The sequence below is a fragment of the Equus asinus genome, chromosome 10, assembly GCF_041296235.1.
Source record: "Equus asinus isolate D_3611 breed Donkey chromosome 10, EquAss-T2T_v2, whole genome shotgun sequence".
NCBI classification, from domain to species: domain Eukaryota; kingdom Metazoa; phylum Chordata; class Mammalia; order Perissodactyla; family Equidae; genus Equus; species Equus asinus.
In genome coordinates, this window is record NC_091799.1 from 82,223,960 (window position 1) to 82,245,722 (window position 21,763).

The 21,763-nt window shown below is 38.0% G+C and overlaps 2 long non-coding RNA genes across 2 annotated transcripts in view; one reads left to right on the top strand and one right to left on the bottom strand.

Annotated features, from left to right (window-relative positions):
- The first annotated feature begins 1,369 nt into the window (after nucleotides 1–1,369).
- The window catches only part of LOC123289621 (uncharacterized), a 151,048-nt gene continuing 130,654 nt past the window's right edge, over nucleotides 1,370–21,763 (top strand). Inside the window, exons 1-2 of the long non-coding RNA XR_011506591.1 lie at nucleotides 1,370–1,479; nucleotides 1,898–2,035. This is a non-coding gene — a long non-coding RNA (uncharacterized lncRNA). The remainder of the gene's footprint in view (nucleotides 1,480–1,897; nucleotides 2,036–21,763) is intronic.
- LOC139046485 (uncharacterized) lies at nucleotides 2,222–20,348 on the bottom strand. Its single transcript, XR_011506590.1, has 3 exons — nucleotides 20,243–20,348; nucleotides 6,729–6,869; nucleotides 2,222–3,510 (listed from the first exon to the last, which is right to left on the bottom strand). It is a non-coding gene; the product is annotated as an uncharacterized lncRNA (long non-coding RNA).

The window sequence follows — 21,763 nt, forward strand, 5'->3', positions numbered from 1 at the left end:
GACAGTTTTATGTTTCCTTTCTGATCTGTATGCCTTTTATTTCTTTTTCTTCCTGGTGAAGAATAGGGCAGGTACTCAAGCCTGTCTGGAATGGCTTGAGTGAAAGAAGAGACAGGTGGCTTTGGTTTTTATGGGGGCTAGGGTTGGGGCCAGGATAAATGTTACTTCTGGCTAACGTTTGCATGTTTTGAATATTCTGCCAGTGCCAAGGGAGACAGTGTGTGGATCTTCTTCTGGCTTACTCAGATGTGGAGCAAAAAGGGGAAGTGGAAGGAGTAAGGCTTGAAAGCTGTCAGAGGTTAAACATCAAAACTGGAGTCAGACTCTTTATTATAATTTGATTTGCTAACATGATTTCAAGGAAATTGGACCATTAGCAATGGGAATTTCAAAGTTGGTGGTCTAGGAACAGGATCACTACATTGGTTTGTGATTTTAATTTTATCTAGATGGCCTATAGGACCTTTAAGGAATTTAATGACGTAGACAACAAGAAAATAATGTTGCCAGCAGTATGCTATCAGATGTAAGTTCTACCCTATCACCTAAAGACCCTTCCCCTGCTTAGTCCTCTTTAATCTGGCTTTATTTTAAGAGGTGGATATAATGTCAGACAAGTGTTCTTTAGGCCATCAATTATTATCTTCTTATCAGGCCAACCCCATCACTAATTTCTTGGTTGGGAAATCTAATAATTTTTTGTTTATATTTTCATGCAGACTAGAAAGATTGTTATTAGAGTTGATTTTACCCATCACTGAATGAGTCTTCAATAACTTGATTTTCTATTGTCTTTAATAATAACATGACTCCCTTACCCTCCCCCTTTCTCCCTTAGATTCAGAGAGCTCGGCACTTAGGGCAACTTCAGTCATTCCCACATTTGAAACCAACTCATCACTTGCATTCTTGAACTTCCTCCAACCAAATTACTAAAAGAATGTATTCCTGAGGCAATTAATCTGGTAATTACACTGATTTTTGCCTTTTTCTAGTGACAGGTGTTAGCACCATGGCAATTATGACTTACTGGGAAAAGAAAATCCTAAATCAAATTCTGCCCAGAACCTACATACCCAGGCTGTCTGGGGTTTGCCATATTTATTAATGCTAGAGGAAAGAGGCCCTGTTTTCTCAGTCACCACTCATTTAAAGACATTCCCTATACACACTGTCTGTCCTGCGTAGGGAATGCTGCATTTATTTGGATTAATGCATTTATTTGGAATCTTCCCAGTTGCTAAGGGCAACAAAGACCATGTGTCCTCCCTAGCTGAGTTAGCCTTGCAGAGCAGCACAGCTGGACTTGCATTCCAGGGTGGTATTTCTTTCATTTGTAGGGAGGTTAGCAATTCCCTGACCAGAGAGCAAATAACACTAAAACTGTGAATACCTCAAATTTCTCTGCCTTCCACAGACAAGATGTTTTGAAACAATGTGCCTTCAAGAACTTAGAATCTCACTGGGGAGACAAGATGGGTAAGTGACTAACTACAAAAGAAATTTTCAGTGTTATTAAGAGTTCTTAGAGGAAAAGAAAAAATACAGAATATAAAATGATTAAATAATAAATTATAAGAAGATAATATTTCACTACTATGTACCAGCTATTATGCTAGTATTATCATACACTGAAAAATAATTATTTCTATAATAATAATACTGATAATATCTAACATTTCTTGAACACCTACTATATTCCAGGTTGTGCTAAGAACTTTAATAGACTACGTCATCATTGTTAAAGGTGCTATTACTATCTCGACTTTTACATGAGGAAATTAAGGTTCAGATGGATTAAACAATTTGCCCAAGATTCCATTGTGATAGGTGGCATAGCTGGGAGTCTGACTGTTGAAGTTATACATTCCCCCTTTTCTACGTGATTATTTTACAGACAGATGACTACGGAAGTTTGAATTGGAACGACAATTTGAGAAAGCTTCAAAGAAGAGGCCATATGAGATGGCCTTGAATCACAAGTTGGAATTTGAATAATGGAAACTGTAAGGAAAGAAGGGACCTGGCACTGCAGGTAGGAGATGTAATGGACAAAGGCTCTATGAGCACTGTTTCTTTTATCTGTGGGCTCATTCTCCCAATGCCACCTGACTGTTTGCACATCTTGTACAGTTGTATGAACTATTATAGTGTTCTCACACAACTGTTTTATGAAGGTCACCTCATAATGACTAGTGTCAACCTAAACAAATAAAAAAGCCAGTTATTTTACCAGCAAAATGGGTTTATTCAAGAATAGCAGAGGCATTTCAATTCAGGCTAAGCAAGCTATAGCAAAAGCCATAGGTAAGTCCTGTAAGCAAAGTAGAGGAATGTTATTTTATAGAGAAAAAGGAGAAAATTGGGAGATGCTGTTTTGAACAAAAGTCCATTGATGGAAAATGAGAGTTCAGGGTTTCTCATTGGCTGAGCTGCTGGAGTAGTCGATTTCTTGTTGGGGATGCAATATGCATCTCTTCCTGTTGGAGTCTGTAATTCTTGATTCTTCTTGTAATTGATGTTGAGTGGCAGTGCATGAGAGCTTTCCCTTCTGGCCACATGACTCCATTTTAAATGAGGTTTGTTTTATTCAGTTTCATATTTCTCCCTTTTGATCAAGAGCTTTCTCCAAAAGCATCACTGATCAAGAGTTAGGTTTTCTGAATTCAGGGGCCTTTGTCCCTTGTTGCCAGGAAAGATCTTTTCTGGATGTGATATCCCCTGTCAGAGGGAAATTGCACAGATTGGAAACATTCAAGTAACAAGGGAGGGGTAGGAGGGAGAATTCTCAGGCATTTTCCCATATAAAGTTTATATTTTAGAATAGTGAATACAGCAAGAGTACATTCAACGTGAAAGAATTCACTGAGGGCATTTGGAAGACACAGTGCAGGAATAAACATGAAGCAATAGCTGACGAACTTTGCAAAAATAACAAAACTTCAAAGATGTATTAAAACAGTGTTGTTATCTCAAAAGAATTGTTTGGAACCAAAGGTTTTATCCAATAATGCAGCCTGTAAGTTTGCAAATTCAGAGACCATGAATTTGGATAAGAATCCAGAGTCAATTAATAGTCCAGATGAAAGAAAGAGTTCTGTGAATTCTGAACTTTACAAATCTTCAGAAAAAGCAAGTGAAAAGATTAATTTGTCATGAAGGATAATGATGAGGCTGTTTATAAAAGGCCATAATCAAAAGAGGTTTTCCTCTTTTGCAAAGTTTTGCGAAATGTGGACAAGGGCATTGTCTTTCCACAAAGCAGAAAGAGAGAATAAATAACAGTGAGAAAAGGGTATATAGGACTGGTCCAGTCATCTTAGGAAAGCTGCCTCAGATGTCAGCTGCTTCTCTTCCTGGTCAATTTGATTTGGAGAGCTCCAGCATTTGTACAGGACCAGATGTCAGGTGGAGACTTCTTTAGCTGTGAGATGTGTACCCAAGGTTCGAGTCCCTGAAGTTTGGCTGCCATCTGGGTATTAAGGAGTGGTATAATCCCTTCCAAGGAGACTTCAAGGGCAGTAAGAAAATTGGAAACATTAGTTTGGAGAGTTGTAGCCAGACATTTCAGGAAACTAGAAAAACTTAGGATCCAGTCTAACTTACAGGTATATACCAAAACCTTAAAGACAATTAGTAGGACTAGAATTTAATATCTACAAAGGCACAAATATAATTTCTCTCTCTATGATTACCCTCATTTTTATCAAAGATAAGCATAGTAAATACCTGAGTCTATGTATACCTCTCTTGAAAATGACATTCCAGTCAAAGCCTTGGTAATATAGCCAATATTTCCACTTGTCTCTGGTTATAAGGAGAACAGATTCTAATAGAATTTATGCAAATACATATACTGTCATGAAAAGAATACTGGAGTTTCCAAATTCTGGAGGGATCAGAGATGGAGAAAAAGATAAATGTTTTAACCTGTGTTGTAAAGATACACTTTCTCAAAGGAGAGGAGAAAAGGGGGTCCTTTAAATCCAGTTCAGTGTGGTCAACTTAAAGTTATCAAGGACCTGCATTCTAGAGTATTTGTCAGGATCTGTTCCATGAATTTCTCTGAAGATAAATATATTTGCAAAGCACCAGAGTAAAACACTAACTGTTTTTAAATGACAAAAGACTTAAAAATAGCAATGGTTAGAGATGTGATGAAGGTTCATTATAATGTGATTGCCAAGTAAATTTGGTCATTTTTGTGACACACATTATATTGTGACATAAAATTATCACTAATAACATTATACTAGGATATATCAGACTTTTAAGAATTTTCATACAATCTCTAGAACATTTATTTTAATAACATTCACCTATATAATATAACCTAAGAAAGTTTATCATCGTTTATTTGACAGTGCTTCTTACATAATTTGACACATCAAATAAGCCTAATTAGTTTAACATCTCCATTTTTCATAAGAGAACAAATTCTTTGAGAAAGCCCGGGGGCCCTCTGGAAATTCCCAAAGTTACTTTCGGGTCAAAAATAATTTATTTAGAATTTGATTTGGGGGAAGTTTGTCAAAAATACACAAGTTTTGGACTTTTGACCAAATTGGATCCCAGAAAATTATAAAACAATACTTACTTATGCATTTAACCAAAGTGACAAAAAAATTTCAAAGACAAATATAAAAGATTAGATAGCTGCAAAAATCTTAGCTCTTTTTAGTAGAAAACTCTTAGCTTTTAACACAAAGCACAGGAAATAATTTTGATAAAACACAAAAAAGTAAGAAAAAACCTTTCACAGTCTCTTATCAGGAACAGATCAATAGCCCAAGCAAATTTTGTCCTTTTTAGCAGATGAAAAAAAAATTAAGTTCCTGTTTTACATAAGTACACTATTGCTATTAAAGCTTACTTTAAAACACTTGTAGCAATTTTATTTAATCTTATCCAGCTTGATTGCATATAAAATTGCTAACTAAAGATTCTTATTTCACAGACTGTCTACAATTTTCTTTTTACATTCAATTTTTGTCCTATCCTTTCATTTTTTTATTCTAGCAACTATTTTCTTTTAGGACAAAATTATTTTCTTTTTCATGAACAAAAATATATCTCCATACCTCACACCTTTTTCTAATCCCAAAACACACATTCTACTTTCTTTGCATATGGGGATGTTTCCCTTACCCTTCCTATTAGCTTTAATTACATACGTTAATTAGAATTCTTAAGCCTTAGAATCCTTGATTCCTAGTGAAAACTAAGAAGTAAGCAATGTGGATTAGCAAATTTATAAATATATTTCATAATTTCTAGAAGCAGATACCCTTTTAAATAGTATAATCTTTCAACATGGCACAAGACATGGTTACTAACAGACCCAAATTTATCTTTGGTTTCTCTACAATAGGAAGCCGAAAGTAGATAGGTGTATGTTCAGTAATTAATGTTTTAGTATTTTATCTTGTTTGGAGAATGATCCAGATATTCAATGAAATTCTATCTTTTAATTTAACTTAGCAAAAACTCTAAAGCTTTGAGTTATCTGAAAAGATTTGGGGATGCAATTTTTTTTCAGCACAAATACCATAAAACATAATTATTGCATCTTAAGACTTATCCCATTTTTATCTATCTAAATAATTTCTTCCCAAAAATTATGTTTAGACTATTCAGAAAAACTTCATGGGACATAAGACAAAGTCAGCCATCATCTCAAGTAAATGTTTTGCTGACAAATTTTGCAACAAAGATAGCATGAACTTATTTTACTAATAAACCCGAGTAGAATAAAAATATTATATTTAATGCTGATAACTCTAAAGACATGCCTGCTTCACTTAGCCCAACAAACTTAAACTAGCTTTAATTTTGCACATTTTCCCAGATCATGTGAACCTGAAAAACATTTGGGTTAGTTTCTATTATATTCCTGAGAATATTTTTTAGGACTGCTTAATTTATATAAGCATATGATTTTCTTTAACCCAATAAATAGAGCTCTTTTACAAATTAACTTGGGTAACATTATCCAGAAGTAGAAAAATATCACATATCTGTTACATACATATATGAACATATATAACATACAGATAGACACAGAGATCTTACAGCTTTATTAAAAAATTTTAGCCATATATCAGGTACAAAACTCATAAGAACTCTCTAGCAGATGGACTAAATTAAGATTACCTGGTCAGACAGCCAAAGTTTTTATTAATCTTATTTTACCAAAGGTTTTTTTTGTGTGTTTGGTTGTTTTTTTGCACGATATAAGGATTCTTTTAGAGCTGTTTTTGAAGTCATTTTGTCTTTTGTAAACTTCTGAATCTTAATTACTTTTGGTTAAGTTCATCTATTTAGTTAGAAATACACATGAAGATGGACTACAATTTTTGAACATAAAACCAGCTGGGGTCTCTGAAAGAAGGGTGCCCTCAAAGCATTTAGATGAATAGGATCCCATTTATCAGAGGTTTTTCTCTAGAGCAAAAGAAAACTTCCTAAACAGTGTGCAAGCCAAATACCAGCACATTTGCAATAGGAACAGCCCATTTCCAAAGGAGTTGGGCCAAATGTTAGCACAGTTCCAATAGGAACAGCCTGGTTCAAAAACAGTCAGACCAAAGGCTAAATGAGTGTTCATAAAAAGGACAAAGACCTTAAAACAGAAATGATGAGGCCTTTATAAAAATAAAAAACAGATCCCAAATAAAGCCTGGAGAGCTCAAAACTCAAAGAAAGCTTGAATCCAGCAGAAAACTTACCCTCAAACTCCAGGGTCAATGAGAAAGCAGTGAGCGTAATGGGCTCAGTGAGTACTAGCACCTATTTGCTCTCCAGCCTCAGAGTTGTTGGGATGGGAGGGTCTTCTCTGGATCTCACTTCTGACACCAAGTAATGTTGACCTAAACAAATAAAACAGCCAGTTTTGTTTTTGTTTTTTTACCAGCAAAATGGGTTTATTAGGGAATAGAGGATGAATTGCAATTCAGGAAAAGCAAGCTATAGCAAAAGCCATAGGCAAGTCCAGTAAGCAAAGGAGAGGAAGATTATTTTATAGAGAAAAAGGAGGAAGCTGGGTGGGCTTGTTTGAACAAAAGTCCATTGGTGGAAAATGAGAGTTCAAGGTAATGATGGTTTCTCAGTGGCTGAGTTGCCAGAGTAGTTGATTTCTTATTGGGGTGCAATGTACGTCTCTTCATGTTGGGGTCTATAATTGACAATTCTGCCTGTAATTGATGTTGAATGGTAGTATGTGAGACCTTCTCCTGCTGGCCTTCCAACTCCATTTTAAGTGAGGTTTCCTTGATTCGGTTTCACACTGGGTAATGTGGTCCACTATAATGGGGTTGCATCTCTGAGTACATCTTTTGTGAAAGGGATCACTCTTCTGACATGACATTGATTATCCTAATTTTTGGTGGCAGTTCTTACATGGGGAGAGAATACCTGCTTCTTTTAAGTCTGCCTCTTTGTGACTCTGGACTTGAGATGGGTTTGAGTGACTTACTGAGTGGTGAGGAAAGATTCTGACTTGTAAATGGAGCTAGAGGGGGGACACGAAGAGGCACCCCCATAGAAGATGTTTTATTTGAGTGATTAAACTTATTCTTAACTATGCTATGCCATTTGAGCAAAAGAATAGTAATGCCCCCTGAGGTCAGGGTAGTAGGGGCAGCAGTAATTCATTCTCTCTCTCTTCCTCCCTTCTCTCTCTCTCTCTTTCGTTCTCACTTTTACTTCCTTACTTTCCATATACTGCTAAATGCTTTTGGAGTACAGGCTATGTGCCAGACACATTGTTAAGCACTTCATGCATATTGTCTCAATTAATGCTTATGGAAATCCTTGAAATAAGTATCATTATACCTCCACTTTATAACTAAGGGTTACAGAACTGGCAAGTGGTAGTTTTAGTTAACTATTGCCATAATAATGCTGCATAATAAAAACCCACAAACTTCAATGACAAACAACAGTAAACATTTGTTTTATATATGAGTCTGTGGGGTTCAGCTAATCTATTCTGGACCTGGCTTAGTTTATCCAGTCTCATTCTTGCGGCCAGCTCTGGGATGGCTACATGGCTCTGCTGATCTTGGCTAGGCTTGCTCACATGTCTGGGGGTTGGCTGATTGTTGGCCAAATGAGGATGATCTCAGCTGGGATGACAGACTTTTCTTTGCTCCCCTTCTTGCTCATCTTCCAGCATGCTAGTTAGGCATGTCCATCTCATGGCATGGGAGAGGGCAAGAGCAACAAGCAGAAACACGTAAGTGGTCTTCAAACCTCTGCTTGCGTCATGTCTGCTAACATTCTATTGGGGAAAGCAAGTCATATGGCCAGAGTTATAGAGCCTTGAAAGTTGAAAAATCAGGGCCATTAACACAATCAGCTTGCCGTAGTGGCAGAGCTCATGCCCTCTCATTAACTAGTGAGATAATTATCCAGTAACTATCCAATTATTCTTTACTTATCTTCCTTAAATAGAAGAGGAATCCTGGACCACAAGATTTGGGGCAGATAGATCTAGCCACCTCTTCTCCTGAAGATTCTCCCTACACTGACAATTTCAGAGAAGGAGTTTGCTTTGTTACAATGTCTGTCTTCATATCCTGGGATTATGATGACTCATCAGATTCCAACTTGAAGAATTTTCCTCAGTATAGTGGTTATCAAGATTCCAGAGGATGAAGACCCCTTTTCAGGGTCTTCAGGCACTTACAGAGCCTTACATGATATTAACTGTTATCAGATTGAGGAAAAATATAGGAGCAAAGAGTTATTCTAAATTCAGTCCATGTGTTTAGACTTATATTTTATTAATCTCGATAATATCTATATATATTTTGAAAATAGTAGTCCTTGTATATGTGAGATGTTATTTATATATTTTACAGATAGTACAGTTTGTGCATATTCTCAGTCTTTGCACTAACTCTGAAGCTTCCTCCCAATTAAAGACACAAACACATGCCTGTCTCTTTCCTTGCCTTAGTGATAGAGTTTTCTGATTGCATATTTTACAAAATACCTCATAGTATATGTGGGGTTGAAGTTGCAATAGGAAGGCCATCGGAGCTATGGCAGTATTTTACGAGGCGCAGATGGCAGTAGCAACCTCCTCGCTTTTTATAAAGGCTCTTCAGTGCATGTAGGAGGAATATCAACCTTTCCGTCAAGGATTTGAAAACTTCCCAAATTAAATCTAAATTTCCCTTTCTAGATTTTTCTTTCACAATTTTCTTTACCAAATGCTTTTCTTGGCCAAAACACATTTTCCTCATTTCTGCCTTTTCTTTGTATGAGATGCCCTCTTGGTGTTGGGCACCCACCTGTCCCTCAAGGCCAGGCGCACTCCTTCCCTGAACCCCCCCTGACTTGGTCCTATCTTTTGCAGTCTTTTACGTCTGTCTTTTCCTTCTTGGTTCCATTCACCTATTACTTAACTGTCTTCTTATATTTGACTTACTTCAATTTACTTTGATTTAATTCAGTTCACACTTATTAAGCACTTTCAGAGTACCACACGTAGGCCAGGTCCCAGGATTTCAAAGAGTGAAAACTGTGTCTCTGCTACTAAGAAACCCAGTTCTTTCCTCTTATACCTTTTAGATCCCCAACTATTGCAAGCATTTTATTTTTATATACCCTACAGCATCCAGCAGATAGAAATGATTTAAAAATATATTTTGAAGTGAAATAATAAAAAGGAAGTCACTGATGAGATTTTCTCTCAGGGGCTATGTACTGAAGGCCTTAAATCTGAAAAAGACTGACTTCTGTGGCTTTAGAATATTTCCCTCTGACCATGGTGAGGGGGCTGATTAGAAGACAGTCAAGCCAAGTTTTGGCTCATCATTGAACCTGGACTATTATCTGAGGAATCCACCCTATGCTCATGCAGAGGGTAGAAAGGCAAGAGATCTTTCATGAGATGTTTGAAGAGGGAGAAGTTGATCAAAGGATATCTCAGAGCAAGACTGTGGAGGCTCTGGGCATCTGGTAGTGGTTCACTGTGTTGTTCGTACTGTGTGAATGCTGACAGAATCAGAAAGGAAATGACTGGATTTGGGGTTTAAAGAAATGTATGCCTCAATTAATTCTTGGCTCCATTATCAATATGTTAAATTTTGGACTGCCTCTCTTTCATATCCTCTGTTGTATGGAAGCACAACAGACTAGAATCTCCCAGTAATCCCCTTGTAAGGCAGCAGAAGGGACTGCCATGAGAGATGCCCAATAAATATGCCAGTTGGCTTTAAGTTTTCCAGTGGAATGCCCCAGTGTGATCAAGTGACCTCCCCGCCAACCAAAAGCAGATGTCGATGGAGGAAGCAAGAAAAATGGATGGCATTTGGCATACAAGCATCTCATTTATATCCTAACTTTGAGCAACAAATTCCACCAAGGGTCCAGTGTTCCACGTATAGCTATACCCACAATTATGCACTGAGAAGGCCTGCCTTGCCTTCTGAACTCACATATGACAGCTGCTGAGGAATAAAAAAAAAAAGTTAACTTTTCCATGTCTAATTAGCAGAATAGTTAAAACAGGAGCAAGGCCATTTTAAGTCACAGCCATTCCTGGCTGGCTGTTTAGCTTAGGCAAGTTGCTTAAATTCCTTGAATTTCAGTTTTCTCACCTCTGAAATGTGGATAAGTGTAACTATGCCACTGGAAAGTTTACTGAGATATTAACTGCTTATTTGTTTTGCTTCAATGTTAAAATATTGGAAGTTTAACAGGTAATATTCCCTTTTTCTGACATACTCCCCACTCCTTATATCTAGGTCTTTATGCTCTGTGTGCTCCCTGGTCCCTAAGGGAATTAAGTTTCTTTGTATATTAGGCATCCCTGTCCTCAAAGGCCACCACCACACAGAGCTTTGTTTGGAAGTCGGGGATTGCTGTGGAGAGGAAAGAGGGAACTAAGTGGTGCCTGGGTTTTAGCCACCTCAGGTGGGACTTAGCCAAATCTGCTTTGAATTAAGAAAAAATAAAAGAGTGTGATAGTATTTGCACGTCAGTGTGGTAGAGGAAGCTCATACATGCTCCATCTTTCTATTGGAGTTGTTGTAAGGACTGAAATCTGTTAGTGTATGTGGAAGCACCTAGCTCAGTGCCTAACACATAGTCTGGGCTCAATAAATGCTAATTTTTCTTTTCTGCCTATTTATTTTTACTTTGTATCCGGGAAATGCCATCAGTTGAACCATTTGGAACCCAAATATCTACCCTTTTTAGACTAGCTGTCAACGAACTGGATTGCTTGTACCCCTAGTGTGCACAGAAACTCTCCTAAGGGTTGAGTGGAGATGAAAGAGATTTAGGGAGTTCATTTCTGGATTCTAAAGCTCCACATTTACTTTTTGCTAAAACTGATCAGCCTGAGGTGGATGTCATTCTAGTTCTCTTTCCTTAACTTTCCTTTTACAATCACCTTTCTATCACTTGACAAAGAAAGGCACACCTCCCACCATTTCCGAATCTTACTGTACTGCGTGGCCTGGGGAGAGGATATCTCATGTAAAGCAAAAAGCAGAAATGAGAAAAATGTGTGTTGGTCAAGGAGTGAATTTTGTAAAGCAAATTGTGAAAGGAAAATCTAGAAACGGAATTTGGGGCCTAATTTGAGAGGTTTTCAAATCTCTGGCTAAAGAGTTAGGTCTTTCTCCTGTAAGCACCAAAGAGCCTTTGTAGAAAGCAAGGAGGTTGCGCATGCCTTCTGTCGTAGCTCTGATGGCCTTTCTGTTGCAAATTTAACCCTACATTTCCTATGACGTAGTTTGTAAAATATGTAATATATATTGCATAATATATATATACACATATATAATATATATGTTTATTATGTTATTAATATAATATATTAAGTTTATATATTATTAAGAGATATTCATCCAGTAAAATTTTACTTTTTATGTTCAATAATTATTTATCAAACTTTGTAATATATTTATGTTGTTTGGAACAGTTGTGTACTACTAATAATTTTAATGGCTAACTATTCAATCTGGAAGAAATTATGAACATAAGAGAATTACAGATATAGGTAATTAAAAACATAAACATATATTTCAAATAACATACATATTTTTGTTGCAGAGAAGTATCATAAGGTGATGAATAAAGCATAAAGACATATTTCATTTGGGTGAATTCTATGGGGGCATTCTTTTTGATGATGAAAAAGCAGCAATATAAAATGTATGTTAAAGAAGTGTTCATTTACCTATTTTCAAATGAATAGGTATCAAATCACTGTGGCATTTAGATTTCATTAGACAAATTTATAAAGAGATGCAATCGTTTTGTTTTTAAATGTTATTATTTACAATACACTGGAAATATTGCCCTTTGCAATTATTTAAATTTATGATGAAAAATTTTAGAGGACAACTTAAAAATGTGTGGATGGCTACTTAGCTTTCAATCTTTTGGGAAGTAAGTAATCCAAAAAGTTTGAAGATCACTATTATAAGGAAAGTGCAAAATGCAGCTTGCCTAAGGCTAGTGCTCTGCTTACAGCACACACCAAAGAGTGGTTGGGGAGGAATGGGGAGCAGTGAAGAAGGGGAAATTAGCACAGTATGTGTGGTACAGTGGATGTGACAGAGGGGCGCTGGAAGACTGAGAGACAGAGAGGGCTTTGCCGGCCTTAGCAGGAAGGGAAGTGGCTCTTGAAACAAGCGCCAGAAAAACAAAATGGCGACTGTTATCAAAAAGGTTCAACTCCATGAAGGTCTGGCCGGATTAGTGACGGTGAGTTGGTTCCGGGCAACAGCGGCTGTCAGGACAGGGTTCCAGTGAGATGGGACGTGAAGTGCTTCCAGCCAAGGCCAGTTGGTGAGTTGGCGTCAGTGCTAGTGGAGAGGAGTCCTGATGATTTCATTTGGGAAATGCTGGAAGGCCATTCCTGACACTCATGGTTCAACTAATGTAGAGCAGTTTGTGTGTCTTACACACAGAAGCCAGAGTGCCTCCGAATTTCACAAACTACTTAGGAAAAGGTATGAAGTATTAGTTGGTTGCCATGAATGATGGGTCTCCTGGCTATTATAATGACATCTGTGTAACTACAAACTCACTTTCCAAAGCCAATCAATACTTGGTTAATTCAACTTCTTAACTTTGTGGAAGGAGTACTTATATTTTAGAGTTCTCTGATCTACTGGGAAAGTGGGGGCTATTTTCCATGAAAGCAGTGATCTAGAATTCCTGCGAGATTTCACAGGTTATGGCACAGCGGAGAAAATTTCCCAAGTCATATGATTCAGGTGTTCAGTTGCAGCTTGTTTATCAGATTTGGAACAAATCTAACTAGTCAATGTAAATCTAAAAACATCTCCAAGACAAAAATAACTGTTTAGATTATGTGTCATTTCACATTATCTGAACCCTGATTTCTCCTTCACTTTCTCCCTTTCTTTTAGTTGCACAGGTTCTGTTTCTATTTTGTGAATACTCCGAGTTTCCCGGCAGCTACTCTTGCCTATAGAGGAAAATCTCACTTTTTAGTCTGGCATTCGGGAACCTCCATAATTTGCTTCAATCTATATTTCTTATGTTATTTTCCATCTTTTCTCTGTGTGGCATAGCAGCTCAGTCTGGCTGTTTCACTGCCATCTGAACGTAACTTCAGGACACAGAAGGTGCCAGATTAAGATACAAACAAAAGATGATAGGAGATCACTTTTGACAGGGCGATCAAGGAAGGTTTCATAAAACAGATGACATTTGGACAGATCCTTGATATGCTGGATTTTCAAGTCATGGACTTAGAGTGAAATACTGAGCTGTTGGTGAGGAACTAGGTGTGGCCTGCTTTCTAGGACATTTACTCCAATAAAAGACACCAGGAAGCCAGATACTATTTGCACTGGTCTTTTCTTTTTATGTACTGCACCAATGTGGTAAAAATGCCTACATTAGATGTGTGCTTAGGTCTCTTTCGATAGTTGGAGTTGAGAAGTGGGAACTTCCTGAAATTTGATCCATTAGGAGGCAGATTTGGTGAATCACAGTTCTGTTTAGTATCCTACTTGTGGTGGTTTATTGTTACTGCAATCACAGAATAACTCCATTCTTATATTTCACCTACAGCACTTTAATATAGGTGTTATCTGGCATATCCCTGGGCAAAATGGTGATTCAAGTTTTTACTGTCAACCTGGGATTAAAAAAAATGACCCTGAACGGGGAACCTGAGAGTGCAGATTCTCGATATGGCAGTGCCACTGAGTAGCTGGATGCTAATAAAAACAAAGTAACAACTTTTGTCAGCCTTAGTGTGCCCACCTGTGAATATATATAGTAATAACTTCCTCTCCTATTTGGAAGAGTGCATGAGGATTAAATCTGTTAATATACATATATTAATATTAATAACTCTTCCTTCTCAATTGTCACACCAGGAAACAAGACCCCTTTGGCCTACGGCAGATGAGGGCTTCAGAGTCACACTCTGGTAAGATAGGCACTGACCCCATCCATGCTATCTTCTGCCTGCTATATCTGTAGTAGAAACAGTGTCATGAGCACCATTTTCTGCTATTCCAGTCCCAGAGCCCCTGGAGTAACTTCCAGCCCCAGAGCTGTTGGAGTGACTTGGCAATTGGCTAGGTGCGCCCCGAACTACAGAAGATGCAAACTGGGCCAGAGTCAGACCTCCTTCCTGCAGACTTGGAAAGAGCTGATGACAAAGGCTGGTCAGTGGTGCTGTGACTGTAAGTTAGGATCAGTCACATTTCCATCTTTGTAGGCAGTCTGTGATGTGAGTTTGGAGGCTGCCCAGCAAAGAACCCTGAATTGGAAGTCAGGAGCTTTGAAATCAGTCCTGTCTCTATCATCACTCCTTGTGTGACCTTGGGCAAGTAATTTAATCTCTCAGAAGCCTGAGTTTTGCCTTTTACAGAAAGGTGCCAGTATGTGGTAATCCCACTTTGCTTACTAGTGGTTGGATTAGAATTAGGTATACAGTCCATGCAAACAATAAATATTTATTGAGTCCTAGCCACTATTTTGAATATTGGGGATACATGAGTAAGAAAAACAGACAAAAATTCCTGCTCCTGTGTACCTTACATTCTGGTTCTAGTTGATGAGATACGTCTCTTGTTTGGTAAAGGTTTCTCACATTGAAGTAAGCGTGCAATAGTGAAAAAAAGTATTCCTTTCTACCTCTAGATGTTTCTCTCTTCAAATATGATACTTCTAACTTATGATCATCAGGGAAGCCAGCTCAAGATAGAGTCAACACATCAAGGATGACACAGGAGAAAGTTAAAAAGAATTGATTAAGCTGCCGAGTCAATCAACCTTGAAATTTACCATATCTGAGACTTCCTAATATTTTAGATAATAACTTTCCGTATTGTTTAAGTCCTTTTAAATCAGTTTTCTACTACTTGAATGAGCTAATGACATATGTACACACATACATTACCTAATTTAATCCTCACAACAACCCTATGAAATACTATTCTCATTTTACAGAAGAGAAATGTAAAGATCAGAGACATTAATTAATTTCATAGTCAACACAGTAAGTGGTAGAGCCAAGATGGGAACTCAGGTCTCTCTGGGTCTCTCAGGTCTCTCTAGAGTTCAGTCTCTCCCTCTTATGGAATTTCTAAAAGGTGAGACTTGTTAGAGAGAAAAGCAGGAAGTTAGTATGGGGTCAGTTTTCATGTTCTGAGCCTGTGTATATGCTGCATTGCTGAGTTTCATCCTCTTTCTTAGTTCTAGAGCAATGTTTCTTGACCTCCATCCTACAATGAGAAGGCAGCATTTTTCCGTTTGTTGAGACGTCATTGTCCTAAGACAGTTGTATTAATGTATATAATGTATATAATTTTCAGGCACTGAAATATCCCAGGGAGAGGCAAATCTGCCCAACTTTTCTCTGTTTTCCCACCATCATTTAGCTCACTTCTCCCCTTGCCTACTGCAATAATAGGCTCCCTCCTGGTCTATGTTCAGTCTGCTCTGGCCTCCCAATCCAGTCTCCACACTGTAATTAGAGGATAAAGACAAATTTTCAATATGACCTACAAGGCCTGTTCATCTTCATCATTCCTCCAGCACCCTCTTGCTTTCTCTGTTCCAGTCACACTGGCCTTTATCTGCCATCGGTTTCCCCCTGGACTGATCTTTCTTTTCTTCTATGTCCCAATAAATGTGTATTTGTCTCTTAGATATCTGCTCAAGTTTCCCTTTTTCTTGCAAGCCTTTTCTGATCTTCCTGACTGGATTGACCCCAATCATTAACCCTCATTGGGCCATGTACCTCTCCTTCAAGGTATATGGCAGAATTGTAGTTTCCCACTAGTTTGTGTGGTTATCTGTTTAATATATCTACCCTACTATATGGTATGCTGCAGGAGAGCAGTGGCCACATCTGTCGCCCATAAATCCAGTGCCTGGCACACAATAAGTGCTCCATAAATATTTGTGGAATGAATATATAAATGTATGCATGAAAAGGCATCGTATATTTATTCAGTGATCCAAAGCATCAAGGAAATTTTAGAGCTCGGGTTGTACCAGTCTGAATCCCTGCAGGAAATACATGAGATCCTCAAATGGAGCAATTGAGGAAAGTTTAAGGGAAAGTAAGAAGGGATGGTGAGCACCCTGGGGCTGGCAACTGTGGGGAGAAGTTGGCACTCTTAAAACTGAATGGGCAAGTGAAGGGAGCAGTTTTTTCCCTAAAGAGAATAACTGTCGATCTAGAAAAGGGCCACAGGATAGGAGCTATGGCCATTGTAGAAAAACCTAGCCAACTTGAAGAACTTCTCCAATGTCCAGTGATGTCAGAATTATAAGAAAAATATAATTATCATCAACACTGTCTTTCCTCCCTTGACCTCTGTCCTGTGCCTCCCATTGGGTAAACCCAACTGAAAGCCAGAGGGCAGGGAACTAAATGATATAGTCTATAAAGGCTGCTTTCCAGAGCACAAAGCTGAGTGGAAATGGAGAAAACAGATCTAGCAGGACGAATAAACAGTATCCAGCCATTTGTCATAGGGACAATTCCATCTCTTGCTTTTCTAAAAGAATTGGTAAGACAAATAATGCTAAAGATAGCTTGAAAAGTTTTAATTTAATATCATAGAAAGGAATTACTGAAGTTTGAGAGTTATGTAGGTAATTGAAGGTACAAAAGTTTTCTTATCATGAAAATGCCATCAGAAGTGTAGATTAATGAAAAATGCATAGGATTTTTAGTTAGACATGAGCTCACATCATAGTTCTGCCACTACCTACTTTAGTAGCCTTGGTTTTCTTGTTTGTAGGGTGAGGATTATAATGCCCATCTCATAGGGTCATTGTAAGAATCCAGTGTCTGGCACATGGTAGGTGCTCATGAAATGGTAACTACCACGAGAAAGGTATGTAATTATTATTTGCTGGGGCCTAGCACTATAAAGTCCCTCCCTGGGAGCTTTTGATGTTGTTAGGCAAGCAAAGCCACCAGGGATAGTGCAATTAGAGACTAAGTAGGCCAGAGAATAATCAAATGTCAATTGCATATTAAGATCCACAAGAAAGACGCACGTCACAAGCTCTAGCAAGTCTGTGGTGTAACTGGACCACTCCTCACCCTTGCCCTTTCCCCACTCCACCTCCCACCCTCACCTCTGGATCTTTAAGGAAACTTCCAGTCTGAAAAGCTAGTGTACTGTAGATCATCGGGATTGTATATATCAGCGAATTACTGAGTCACTCAGCTACGTGCAGTTAAACCACAGGCTATCGAAGCCAATAAAAGCAGGAGCAGTTTAGAACTCCTTAGTGGGAAGTTCTACCTTAAGACAGTAGTGACATCATACCACCCAGCTCAGATGCATTGTGTGAAAGTGACAACTTTTTCCCCACTTAAAAAAACCCCTGTTTGCTTACGTGGTGCCAAATGGCTCGTATATAAACACTGAAGGACAGATTAAAGACCACATTGTACTTTTCCTTGCTATTGCATGAAGGACATTATTTTCCATGTTGATAAGATCTGCAAGGACGAATAAGGCACAATGGAATTTATTTTAACCATTAAACGACTCACCGTATCCCACAGAATGCCTGGGCCTTTGTTCTACTACTCCTAGTCTCAAGGCTTCTGTCACTGGGAGAAGTAAAGACACAGGCTCAGAATTTACCCCTAGGGGATTGACTGGTGTCCTGAGAGCTCATTGGAAAGGAATTGAGAGGAAGGATGAAAAGGCAGAATGAGATGGCGCAGGGGACAAGCTGAAGTGAGAGTATTTATGTCTGGAGTCCACTGCATGCAATAGGATTCTTGCTCTCAAATAGTCTAGGACATACTGATCGAGAGGGACAGATGCCATCAGAGTAGATGAGTCAGAGCATGAGTGACAGATAAGTCCCACTTCACCCACATAGCCTTCCCTGATGCATCTGTCCTGTGTTGATCTCTATCTTCTCCATATTTTCTCCAAACAAGGCTTACTACTCTTCTATTCCCTCCTCTCTTTTCCCATTTATATTAATGCCTTCCTTGTGTTGTCTCAGTTTACTCTTGAATTTGAAGTCACATTGGAATTGAAAGAACTAGCTTTGGCTTTGCTATGTATCTTTGAACATACCCTTTTAGAACTTCCAATTTTCTTAACTCTCAAGAAATATCTATTTGCAGTAGTTAACAGTGTTGAGAAGCCAGGGAAATGCATGTATGTAGTAGGATTTTTTTAAATTTGAAGTAAAATTTATGTACATACAGTGAAATGCTTACATCTTAGGTGTACAATTTGATGAGTTTTAGAAAATGTATACATCTGTGCAACCAACACTCCAATCAAGCTATAGTATATTTCTGTCACCCCAGAAAGTTCTCTCATGTCCTTCTTATACCCCCTCCCAACCAAACCCTCCCATCCAGAGGCAGCCACTGTTCGGATTTCTATCACCAGAGATTAGCTTTTCTTGTCCTTAAACTTGTTAGAAGCACTTTGAAAAGGGAAAGTCGTTGTACAAAATCTAGTAGTAGTGTTATTTTCCAACTAGATGCTATATTACTTAAGAGAAAAGATCTAATTATTTACATAGTACTAAGCAGAAAGCATGGTAGATACCGACTCAATTCAACATTGAATATATATTAAAGTGAACAAAGTATAGAGGAAAGGATGTTCGTCTGGATTCTAGGGAAGCTGGATTCTAATCTGCTCTGCTTTTATTCATCTTTGATTCCTCAGGCAGGGTTTTTTCCCCATTGTTTAAAACATTTGGACCTTAAGTTTTTCTTTCATTAAACAAAGGAATTGGACTAGATGAGGTTGTAAAGTACCTTACTGCTTTCAGAAGTTACTTATCTAACAATGATAATGACTGTGGTTTATTGAGTGCTTACTGTATACCAGGCACTATTCTAAATACATTTATTAACTCATTTATCTTCCTAACAGTCCAATAAGGTAAATCCGATTATCTCCATTTTATAGATGGGGAGATTTAGAGATTGACTAACGTTCATGAGGCCATAAAACTCATACGTGGGCAGTGCTAGGATTTGGACCCAGACAGTGTGGCTCTGGAGCTTGCAACTTAACTGCTACACTGATGCCAATCGCTGGGGTGATAAATCAATATAATGGAGAAACAGGAAGAATGAAAAGTGTGGGGATGTGGTTAGGTCTAGGGATGGGTCAGATTTCAAAATAAACTTTTTATTATGGAAATTTCCAAACGTACAAAAAAGCAAGGCGTTTGGTCAGCCTCCATGAAGTCATCACCCAGTTTCAACAACCATCAACATTTTGCCTTATTGTTTTTTTACCTCATTCCCTTAAAACTATCATGAAAAACTTCAAATATACCCTTACAAGTAGACATCAAGAAATTTCACTCTTAAAATTCTCCAAGATGCATCTAAAGAAAGGACTGCTTTTTGCCTAACTACAATGTGATGTTACACCTAACAAAATTAGCAATAATTCTTGAATATTTATTATTTAGTATCCAGTCCATATTCAGATTTCTCTCATTGTCTTAACATTTCTTTTTTGTTGTTTTTCCAATTAGAGCCAAAAAAGGTCCATTCATTTTATTTGGTTGATATGTCTCTTAAGTCTCTTTTAATCTAAAATCCTCCTGGCCCTGACCTTTAGATAGTTGCAAAGGAGGGGGAGACCATGGGGACACTTTTCTACTTTGATTCTCATTCACAAAAATGTGCTAATGGGGTTGCAGGAGAATGAAATAAAATCACCCCAGCTTCTTCCTGTTTCCCCAGGCCCCTCACCCACCCTCTTACCTTATATATGACCATCCAGTTTCTGTAGGTCACTTTCTCATGTTAAGTAGCAAAGCGTTGCCAGGAAGAGTCTCGGTAGATTTCCTTACTCTTACCAGAAATAGAGTATACCACTACTGAAGGAAATTACTATGAATGGCTCTCAGCAAAACACTTCTATTGTAACAGGGGCATGGTCTCAACAAGGAAATTGACACTTGAAGAAATGTCTTTGTATACTTTTTCTTGGTGCAGGAAGGGAAAACAACAACATGGGGTTGTTTGCATTACTGGGAAGGACTCTTTGAGATCAGAAGTGGCTCCAGCCTGGCTGAGGCTTATGGGCCTATGATTTCTGAGACTGTGTAGGCATCCAAAGAACCAAGTTGTTCCTCTTCACAGTCTGGATTCAATATGCAGATGCTTTATTATTGAGTAAATACAATCATAGAAATACAGTGCTAGGAAAGGCCTAGAGAATAGACACTTAAATGTTTTCAAACTATATTCCCTGGGGCTCCATCCATAGAGGCCCTTCAAGTATTCTGCAAATTTCATTTTTTTAAAATGTGGTCATTCTTGATTCTGGTACTTGTCCTTATTTTGGCTTTCTTTTACAATCTTTCTCTTGGAATCAGTTTTCAGTAGGTCTTACCAATATTATATTAAAAATTAGTTTCATCTCTTTCTCAGAAATCTCTGGTATAATGATTCCCAAACTGCGTTGGAGAAAGTACACATTCTTTCAAAATAGATTTTTGCAAAAGGTGCTTCCTTCTTGTGTACCTTGGTAAAATAACTTTTTGAAAGTGTATTGTCTTTGGTGAATTCTGAAATCTGGGGAGGCCCATTTTGGACTTAGAGAATGCCTACATTGAATAGGCATTGGATAAATCAGAGTTTAGTTTTTTTGTTTGTATGTACAGTAAAAAGTATTTGTTTATTAATGAAACATAAAAAACCTTATATATTTTACATGGCTACGTATTTCTATATGTAAATTCATTTTTTAGATGAAAATGATCTGAAAGGGCACATACTAATCCAACATTGGTGACCTTGGAGGAAGCAGGGAGGGGACCAGGGTTGGGGGGAGAGAGAGAGGACTTCACTATATATAATGTTTTATTTGTTTTAGAGGAGAATGATTCATTTATATTTGATGTTTTTAAATATTAACTTAAAAATAATGATTTGAAGACACTAAATCATATGTGAGAGTTTTGGAGGAAGAAAGAGAAAGAAATTGAGATGTTTGGCACAAGATAGCCGTCCCCAGGTCATGCTATAATTGCCTAAGTAATCTTTCCCTTTGTGCTTCCCACTGCTCCTTATCACAATCCCTGATTTACCTACCACTAAGTGACAACTTTCCACTCCTTTCCACAACTTGGTTACTCACCCTGACCTTGGGAAGAGCTGGAAATGGAAAGGTAAAGAGACTAATCACTGGCGTGGGTGGTGTGCCCAGGCATGCTGCCGGACAGGTCTGGAGGCAAATCCTGCTCACATTATTGGCTCCCTTTGAGCCCTGAGTAAATC